Source organism: Miscanthus floridulus, chromosome 12 (genome assembly GCF_019320115.1).
Source record: "Miscanthus floridulus cultivar M001 chromosome 12, ASM1932011v1, whole genome shotgun sequence".
Lineage (NCBI taxonomy): Eukaryota > Viridiplantae > Streptophyta > Magnoliopsida > Poales > Poaceae > Miscanthus > Miscanthus floridulus.
This window is the reverse complement of record NC_089591.1, coordinates 1,119,690-1,130,418: the sequence shown is the minus strand read 5'-3', so window position 1 is coordinate 1,130,418 and position 10,729 is coordinate 1,119,690. Positions and strand designations below refer to the sequence as shown.

General features: G+C 48.5%; 2 pseudogenes; both read right to left on the bottom strand.

Moving 5' to 3' along the window:
* Positions 1 to 826: 826 nt before the first annotated feature.
* LOC136498290 (disease resistance protein Pik-2-like) lies at positions 827 to 2,353 on the bottom strand (annotated as a pseudogene).
* A 3,175-nt stretch (positions 2,354 to 5,528) lies between these two features.
* LOC136498296 (uncharacterized) lies at positions 5,529 to 9,593 on the bottom strand (annotated as a pseudogene).
* Positions 9,594 to 10,729: the final 1,136 nt, after the last annotated feature.

The following is a 10,729-nucleotide window of genomic DNA, read 5'->3' as shown; positions in this document are numbered from 1 at the left end:
AAACATAGATTCACTAAAACTTATGGAATTTGTCAGTTTAAACCCCTATACCTATGTTTGGTGATAGAATTAAGTATATATGCAGGTTATGTTAACGGTTTATAATTGGTGTTAGTGACCATCAATAAGCTCCTCCAAGCTTAACCTTTGCCAGTCCCTGAGCAAAGCTGAACTCAGCACTGGATTAGGAGTTGCTACAATGTTTTTACTCCTCAAAAGTACACATACGTTCAATCAAAAATTCTCCTCCGGATTAGAATAAACTGATCTAACTTTCAAAATCCTCCCCTGGATTATAAGACTAGATCCTGTGGAGGACTAATGTTCTCTTGATTGCTAGCTCGATCCTGAAGATATGAATTAGGATTTTAGGGATTGCTACAGGGAGGGGGATAGGGGCTGCTATTTATGAGGGCGCCTGGCACCCTCTCCCTCTTAGTAGCCTCACTGGTACTAAACTTTACACCATATCTCATTAAAATACACATGGGCCTTTATGGGCCAAATTCTGCATTGAGCCCATAAATGCATAGCATGGCTCTATCTCGTCCCTCTATTTGAACTGATGTTGAGCAACGGCGTAGATTGATCCTCAATGGCGGTGAAAGAACTAACGTCGAAGTGGAGACTGACCAGTGGGACCCACAGGCCAGCCGACTTGTAGGTGGGGCCAGCCGGCTCCACATGTTAGCCTCTCGAGGCCTGCTTCGGTGGATTGCCTTCTGGTGTGTTCTAGATCGTTCCTAAGTAGTTTACGCCGCGGATAGTCGTGGTGTAATATGACAATTAAGTCTCCCTTGACGGTTTTCTGGGTAAACCTTGCTGAAAACACAGATTCACCAAAATTTGTGGAATTTGTCAGTTTAAACCCCTATACCTATGTTTGGTGATGGAATTAAGTATATATGCAGGTTATGTTGACGGTTTATAATTAGTGTTAGTGACCGTCAACAAATAGATAGAGTTTCTGGACCCTGTTTTCCTGCAGCAAGTGTAAAGGTGAGAAAACAGTGCCTTTTGATTGCTTAGGTGCCTCAAGTTGTCTGTTCGAAGAGCTGTTACCGAAAGGGTCAATTTGTTCAAAGCATCAAGTTGTGCAATCCAATCAGGGAGCCTAATGACCTTGCCAGACAGCTTGAGGGCACTAAGGAATTTTGGTGGTGAGGACATCTCACAGAGCAATTTGTGAAACCCAGATGATATGTCATCAATTATGAGGGTGTGCAGAGAGTAGCCACACAGGTAGTCGATAGATGAGCTTAATTCCTTGAGCTTCTCATCCTCAATGAGATTGAGCTTGTAGATGGCGAGTTTCCTTAATTCGATCAAATGATGAAGGTCCACTGATCCCTCAGTTATCTCAATACCAGACAGTATGCGCAGGGCCGTCATCTTCTTCTTCACCAAATCGTCTCGAAGCTTCAGTCCCGTGTGTGTCTTTTTATTGCCACCAAGTATATTAACCAGCCGCTCAAGATTGCATATGGCAATAGGAAGCTCGATAATATCAGTCTACCTTACATCCAAAGTCTCTAGATTCTCAAGCTTCCTAATGGATTTTGGAAGCAGTTTAGTGTCAGTTTGGCGCAGGCTGAGATACTTGAGAAGAAGCATGTCACATATCTCCTTTATGTGCTGCTGCTTGAAACCCTTGCATCCTTCAAGATCCAGGACCTGTACAATACCAAACTTGAAAGAACCAGAAGGCAGCTGGTTCAAGTTCTCAAAAGCGGTCAACGATCGGACATGAGACAGATTCATCTTCTCTGTGTCCTTACTCCTTAGCACGTTTGGAATCACTGACTTGAAGGGACAACCGACGAACCTTGCTGCTAGGTTGATGCATGAGCCAGTGACCACCAACCACAGTGATGAAATTTTCTTCACTTGCCTTGGATACAATGTGCTCAAGTATCATGTCATGAACTACACAGGTCTTCACCCTCCCATTGCTGCTGTGATGCACTGGACGCATAATCTTCCTCCTTATGAGGTGATTGAAATATGTTTCTGCAACATCCTCCATACTCAAACCCTGTTTCTCATTGACACACCCTTCTGCTATCCATCGCCTTGTCAAACGCTTCCTGCTAATTTGATGACCCTTGGGAAATATGCTCAAATACAGCGAGCATGTCTTGATTTCAGGAGGCATGTCGTTGTAGCAGTGACTAACAATCCTGCCTGCTTCCTCCTGTGTGAGATCGCTGCCACGATCTTTCTTTGATTCTGGAATCAGAGTTTTGCATAGGCCAATCCATTCCTCTGGCGATTTGTGGGAGCTGCAAGCCACATGACCAGCCATAGTAACGATGACCAATGGTAGCCCCCCACACATTTTCAACACTTCCATGGATGACCAATGGCAGGCCCGGCCTCGCGGTGGAAGAACTGCATGGTGGTCAGCTCGTCGTTGATGTACTGCAGGTTGCCGGCGACGCCACGGATGAGGGTGTACTCCTGGGCGAGAAGGCTGCCTAGCTTGCCCAGCAGACTTCACGGTGGACTCCGAATCACCCACCACCAGATCCATAGTGGCTGGCCGCCGGTATCAGACTGCAATTTCTCTCAATCCGTGGAGGTGGAGTGGTGGGAACATGAACAAGTCAGTCAAGGTCAAGGTCAAGGTCAACGCAATCCATTGTTTCCCCTCACTGCCGCTCGCTAGGCCAGCGGCCCACTACTCTAGGCAGCCCAAAAGTCCAATTGGAGCCCCAGTTTGCATTGATCAGGATGTCCAACACAGCCCAATAAGACAAATATCCTTGCTTGCCGTCCAGAGCAACGCTGGTGGATGCGCTGCCGATGCCGTCGTCTCGTCCAGAGCAACGCCGGTCTATTCCTCATCTGCCCCCTTGCGCCTCGAGTTTGTTTTCAATGTGTGTGGCAGCCGTATGCTGCTCTGCGATTGCGCGTCGACTGCCGTGGCCAGTGGCCCACTACTTTACAAAGGCAGTGTGGCGACTGGCTGGTCCTGGGCCATGCCCGTGCCACCCTCGTCGGCAACTGGCACTATACTTGGCCATACAGCCCGCGGCATAATAGCCCACATTTTTGGCCCGGCACGAGCACGGCCCGGTCCGGTAACGTGCGGGCCCGGGCTAGCCTAGCCTGGAGTAGCAGGCCGTGCCTAGGCGGCATGACGTGCCAGCCTGGCACGGGCCGGCCTATAATGGCAGGCCCGGTAGCGGCCTGGCATCCCTCCAGACTGGCCTGCAAGGCCTGCTAAAGCCCTCTCCCTTATGGTCGTATCCCATCAGCGCCGTACTTGTGATTGTGACTTGTGAGTGGCCCGGCTCTCTCCGGCCTCCCTCTCGGCGTTGCGAGTCACGCCCGACGCTCGCTTCCCCACCCGCAACCCCCACCCGCTCCCCACTCCGAGCTTCAGCAAGCGTCGCCCCGCCTCCTCCTTCCTCGACCAGATCCGCCTCCGCCTCAACCAGACTCGACGTCGGCGGGTGCCTCGCCTCAGCCTCCACCAGATCCGACGACCACGACGCCCACGAGCGCGTTGGAGCAAAGCGCAACGATGGCTCCCCTCATGAATCGGCGAGCGTATGGAGGTTGCGCGGCCACGGAGGACACCGGCCTTGGGAGCGAGCTCGCCGGCGCCAAGCTCCACCACGCTGCCTTCTCCGCTCGCCGCTGCCTCTTCTGCGCGACCCCATCCACTCCCGCGGCCGTGCATGGAAGCGGAGGCCCCTTCGCCACCCGCGCCTGGAGGCGATGACGACGCCTCCGTTCCCCTCTCGTTGGGCCGCTGGGCTGGTACGGCATGCTAAGACGCTCGGGCGTTTCAGGCTGGCCCGGCCCGAAAAATGGCCCAACAGGCCGTGCCTGGGCCGTTGGCCAGGCCTGGTGCCCGGTTCGGCATGGCCCGGGAGGCACGACGTGTCAGGCCGGCCCGACCCCCATCGTAGGCCATCTATAGCTGGCGCCCTGGTACATCTTGTCACGGAGCTGGTGCTTTTCCGGAGGGCCACTACATGGCATGGTCGATTTGGATCCTCGAGTAAGTATACAAAACATGTTTAGTGATTGGGCTTACTATTGTAATTGATTTGCAAAGCTTCATGATATTTGATATCTATGGGAAAATAAATAATACTTTTCAACTAGTATATCTATCTGTTTACTTGACCCCATTTGCATTCATTGGCAGGTTAATCTGAAGATTACTTGTCAAATCTGGCTCACCATAAAGCATAGCCACTTCAACTTTATGAACATGAGCTGTCGAAAAATTATCCCTTTTTCTCAACTAGGATCTGTAGTGACATTACGCCTGTTGTATGCTTGTTTCCTGTGATGAGGTAAAAGTGAACTAAACATGCCTTTGTGGATAGTCTGCTAGTGTAAAAGTGTCAAACCCAAATTAAACTAGATTACGGTAGAAGTTTTTTTCCCCACTGAACCAAACACATGGAATTCATTCTTTCCAAGGAGTTGTTGTGTACTAGTGTTCGGAGAGCATTTTTCAACTTGTGCATCTCAGTGCTGTCATTCAATTTTAATCATTTGCAGACTCAACCTCTTATGAAATTGTGGGATTTCTTTTGCTTTCGGCATGTTGCAATTCTTGGGTGCAGGTTAGATATTGTGGTTCTCATATTTCTTTTAATTGTAATATCTGCATTTTCCATTTCAGGTTCATTTTTGGAAATGCATAATTTCATTTTTGGGGGGGTTTATTTTACTTAAGGAAATTGTATCTGTTTTTCAAACTGGAATCCGATACTAGCTTAGAGGTAGCATCCTCTCCGATATAATTGTATCTTGTTCACTTTTACCTCGTCACAGGTCCAAGGAAAGTTGAAGAGGGATGTTCCACTTTACACTAACGAACTCATTGTTCTGTTTCTTCTGGCTTCTGTCGTGTTTGAAGCTTAATGGATTAGCTGGGATGCCATGGGATAACACGATGACAGCTATCATGTCATGATATCATGTAGCGTGGGAAAGGAATAGAACTGGAATTAGGTGTTTTTTGTTACCCTGTTCCAAACTAGTTTTTTGGCTGCTAGTATAACTTAATAAGTTATATTATGATTCCAGGGTTTCAAAACTTCAAGAGTGACAGGCTGACGATTGCAGTCGACTGTATAATTTGCCTTGTTATGCTTTACCTCTTCTCAGTGAAGCCATTCCTCCTGTGTTGCAGGTTGATCTCTGGCGTGAAGTCTGTTTTCTCATTCGCTGCGGTAGAGCAGGATCAAGGGACACTCGTGGGCGGTGGGGAAACTAACAGGTCGTACGTACCCAATGCAGAATCTGTTTTTTGTTCTGTAGGATTTGAGAAACTTAAGCTTCTGCACTTGGCTACTGCTCTCTTGATTCTTTTCCGTTGCTGATCTCTTCCAGAAATGCCATGCTGTCTTAAAACTTTGAATAGCCCTTATTAAAACTTTGAAGCTAGTCTTGGGGATGGCAGCCCATGTCACAAATGCCTCTTGAGTACTGAAATTGTGACCTATGGATCAACACGCATTTACACACAAGCAACAACATCATTTATTCATTCAGCCATTCTGTAGCCGGAAGTACAGCAAAAGTAACAAAGTAACAAACATGAGAGAAGCAAACTCATGCAGCCTAACAAGTGGATCAGACACCACACCACACCACACAGATGAGACGGGAGCACAAGCAACAACAGCCAGCTCCTCGCTCACCCTTATTTATATGTTTCTCTACTGCTCAGAGTAGAGATCCATATGTAACACACCATCTTATATCTCGGACAGTAAGATGCTATGATGACAGCAGAGGACCCACTAACAAACCAAAGTCACAAATAAGCAGATGACACTGGAAGGCCAATGCAATGCAGGTCGATGCAGATGCAGGCTGCAAAGACAAGCTGAGCTCACAAGCAGAGACACCTATCCATCGTGCACATACCAATCCACCAAGAGGAAGAAACAGCAGCAGGTGAGGCCGAAGCAAGCAGAGTACGTAGTAGGTGTTGCTTACATTTCGGAGGGAGCTGCAAGAAAGACAAGATAGTAATTCATTCATTCATTCTATGCATACAAGTAGCTAGAGACCACGACATACAAACATTACTGCATACCTGAGTCATATGAGCACGGAGCCTCTGAGCAGCAGCTTCTTGTAATACCGCGGGTGGATCGGCTTGTAAAGGGAAGGGTCGTGCTTGCCGCCCAACCCGTCCCACTCCAGCCTGTCCCACCATTCCTTCTCGCAGTCGCACTCCACCTTGTCGCTGCTTCTGTCGCTATTGGCGGCCGGCAGGTGCCTGAGGCTCCAGCAGCCCCTGATCTTGACAGACTCAAGCTTGGGCGCATACATCCTCCCACCCCCACAGATGCTTTCCAGCATGGGCAGCTCATGCAGGTGGATACGCCTCAAATTTGGGAAATCCACCATTGTTATCATTGCTCCTGTTGGCTTCTGCTGCTCCTCCTCCTTTTGGTGGCTCTCGGTGTCGTTGGTGTCTAATGATGGGAAGACCACCCTGAGCTCACCACACCACACAATCTCGATGGTCTCCAGTAAGCCACTCCTAGATACGGGGAGTACATGTATGAGCCTGGGGCACAAGTCAAGGTGCAACAGTGTGAGGTCCTCAAATGATTGTCTGTCAATCTGGCTTAAGGGCAGTTTGCTCGTATCCCACATGAAGCGTGTCCTGGGGAGCTGGGATGCCCAGAATGTTCTTAGGCACCAACACATGCGCACGTTGCTTCCACCTCCTAATAACTGGGGAGCTGTAAAGATGAAGTCCAACTTGGGGCACCGCTCCACTCGACACCACCGTAGCCAATTCCATTGCGCAGGGCCAGGGATACTTGTGTTGTACAGGCTGTCATGCACGTGCAGGATGTCAGCAAGATCACATATAATACTTGGTATAGTACCAATAGCACCACCGTCTTGTGTGTACAGGTAACAGTCAGAGGAGCCTAGACGTTCAGGAGGGGGAGGGCAAGGCCTTGTCCTTGATATGGATGGGGCATCATTATTATTATTATTGTATTGGGGCTTCCGCTGCCGGCTGTTTGATACCACTACTTGTGGCTCTTCTCCAGTCTGGTTCTTCATTCCTTCACTTTCGCTACTGCCACCATCGACTGCGGGACAACATCTTGGAGAGGAAATCTCCAGGTGTATTTTAAAGTATTCTTTAAAAAGAGATGGCACAAATGACCTGAGGAGCCTTGCGTCCTTTATAGAAATATACCAATCAAATTGAGAGGGTAACAGGTAACAGTCAGCAGAGGAGTCTGGACGTCCAGGAGGGGGAGGGCAAGGCCATGTCCTTGTGATGGTTGGGGGCACATTACCATTGCCTTCGCCTCCTTGAAGCAGGTGCTCCTTAACTACGATGATAGCAACATCGGCATAATACATTGATGCACCATTATTATTATTATTATTATTATTATTGTTGTATTGGGGCTTCCGCTGCCGGCTGTTTGACACCACTACTTGTGGCTCTTCTCCAGTTTGGTTCTTCATTCCTTCACTTTCGCTACTGCCACATCGACTGCGGGACAACATCTTGGAGAGGAAATCTCCAGGTATACCCAATGGTTTCTAAAGTATTCTTCAAGAGATGGCACAAATGACCTGAGGAGCCTTGCGTCCTTTATAGAAATATACCAATCAAATCGAGAGGGTGCTCGAGCACCATGCACCAGTACCATGGGCCATGATAATGATGAAGATTCTGTAGCAGCAGTGCTACCAGCCTTCGATTTTCCTTCCCCGCTTCTGGAAGTTGATCCTGATTGGGTGGTGTTGATGTGCAGCTTCTTTAAGTAACTTCTCCTTTTGTCTTCTGGTGGCCACAGGATTGCACAAAGCTTGTGGCAGTCATCCAGAATGAGCTCATCCAGGCTTCGGGCTGTCATGGCACTGAGGTCCAATGTTTTGACTGCTGTGCCTGACAAGTCTAGGGTACAGAGATCATCAAACAATCCACTCAACAGCAGATTCTTCAGTTTAGCACATCCCCTGAAGGAAAACTTTTGTATCCCAACACACCCATCAATAATTATCACAGTCTCAAGCTGGTTGCTGCTAGTGCTTATCCCAGATAAGTTTGCTGCTACACCTCCTTCTTGATTGGTACGGTTTCCTGAAAAGTCAAGAAGCTCTATCTTGTTCATTCCCAACAACAAGTTACTTTCCGAGCAACTATTGCAGCCTACTGTTGACTTTGTCACTCGGAGCTTGCGGATGTTAGGCAGCTGGCCCTGCAGCTGGCCGATGTCCCAATCATGGGCTCCCACCACATTAAGCTCCCTGAGCTGAGTCATCAGAGCAATCATCTGAGCAGACAAGATCCGGTCACAGCGTGAGTAACAAACGTCCAATACCCATAACCTCTGGAATAATCGGCGGACGTCCTCCTCCATTATTTTCTCTGGAGCCCCATCCATGAAGATTACTTGGTCCTTGCAGTGGTCGAGCCATAAAACCCTCAGGTTGTTGCATGAGTGAAATGGAGGTGACAAGAAGCTGAAGATGCATCGTGACAGCTTCAGCACGCCAAGTTTGTCGAATTGCTGGAACATGTCTCCGAGTGGGGAAATTAGAGCCTCGTGAGGTGGTGAGGTCCAGTATGGCATGCTGGCAATTCTGTCCCCACACCTTACCAGGCAAGGGGGCAAAGATTGTCGCCAGTATTCCACATCCAATTGCATCTCACGCTGCAGATTATCAGCAGCTCGCCATGGTGCGTCATCATCTTCATCACTGCCGATGTCACTGTGTCCCTGTTGTAGCTGTATCTGTATGATGCCGCCAGAGCCAACAAGGCCATGGCCGTTATTGCTCTTGCCTGCTGCAACTGCAGCTACTAGGTCTGCAGCCTCTTGTAGCACAAGGTACGACACCTGTGATTCTCGCTCTGTAACCGCTGAGAGGAAAACATCAGTGGCAGCCCCTTGTGCGGTGCCCTTGTTGAAGGCCCTATCAACTTTTATCCTGGGCCACATCCGAAATCTCCCTTGGAATGTCCACAGCACCTTGTTGGTTGAGTATCCGGACAGAGGGAGGCCACAGAAACTGGCCATGTCGATCTCCTCGTCGCTCCCATTGTGGAAAATCAACAGGACTTTAGTTACGTGTCCATACATCTCCCTGACGATCTGTGGTATCTCAGCACGAGACTCCTTGGCCACCCCGTTGTAATCGTCCTCTGCATCTTGCGTGTCGAACATGTCCATCACATGGGCAGGGAGTTTCAGGTGCTCCGCGATCGCCCGCTGAAGTGCTCTCCTGCTCTCCCACTTGGCGCAGTCGATGTGGATGATCTGATCAAACTGCAGTCCTGCCGGGGCCTCGGACGAAGCCACGGTGAGGCGCTGGGCCACGGCTCGGAGGACGGCGGATGCACCCAGCCCGTCCCAGCCGTCGAAGTAGATGACATTGTTCCTGCTGCTGATGCTTCGAGCAGTAGTAGCATCGTCTTCCTTGAGCTCATCAAGAATCCGCTCAGCAGCCGCATCAATGCTGTCCGCTTTGATAACCTGCAGCATCCACATGTACATATCAATCAGTGCACATGTATTGTTTTATTTGCTCAGCTACTCTAAGCTAAGCATGCGCGCAGTTATAATTTCCTTGTGGATTCGGATGCCAGCAGCATTATTACTGTTGTATGTAAATTAAAATAGATATATAGAGGTGAAAAATGGAAATCGAGCATGGTAACTGCATGGTTTAAATTTATTATTACCTCAGTACGCATGATCGACTGGGCTGGATTGGACCAACCAGTAATCAGCACCAACCAGGCTGGGGTCACCTCAGCTCGTCCACTTCTCAGCTAGCTTTATATATGTTGCTATAGTACTAAAGCTAGCATAGCAACGTGCAACCTTCTTCATTTCATTTGGAAGCAGGAAACGAAGCAGGCGAAGAAGGAAGCGCCATGCATGATATATACACGGACTGGTGCACAATACCATGCCAGGCTGCTGCAACTGTGGCTTCAGTTTGGATTACAAATCTAACCCATCGCGTGCCTGGACAGGTCAAAAATCACAAGAATGAAAATGCTAGGTTCTTAAGAACAACTAGCTAGCTAGTACACATTTACATTATTCCTGCAAGTACCGTACCATCACAAGTACACATATATGAAGTCAAAATTTTGCGCTAGCTAATGCAGGAATTATTAATTTCCATGCATTATGCTCTGAACCTATGTGTATGCACACTATATTACAGATAGATAGATGGACATATTTATTTGCAATCCAAGCAGGGAGTAGTCACGTAGTTACATACCTCAGTTTGATCTATCTGGCACTGGCGTCCAGTATGCAGGAGATTTCGCAGTATACAATCCGCCTTAAAGATTGAGCCAAACGATAGCTGGATAAATGATGTTTGTATGTGTGTCTGCAGTGTGTGTGTGTGAGAGAGAGAGAGAGGCGATGCCTGATGAGATGTGTGCTTGCACAGTACATGGCCGGCGGTCCAGTCCAGATAAGCCAACTTTGCTTCTTTGGCAAATACTGTATATCAGATGATTCTTTGCTTGCATCCGGAGCAAAAGCAGGTTAAAGCAGTCCATGATATTATTTCTTTCAATGGTAAAGAAGGTTAAAGGGCAAAAGCAGGCATGGTTTCAAAGGAGCAGTGCTTAGTAAAGTCGTTGTAACACACGAGACTGTCTAGAGTTTGTCTGCCTCATCCATCAGGTCCGCAACTAATAGCTTCTGCTTTATTTGGGTGCCACACAAGGCACCAA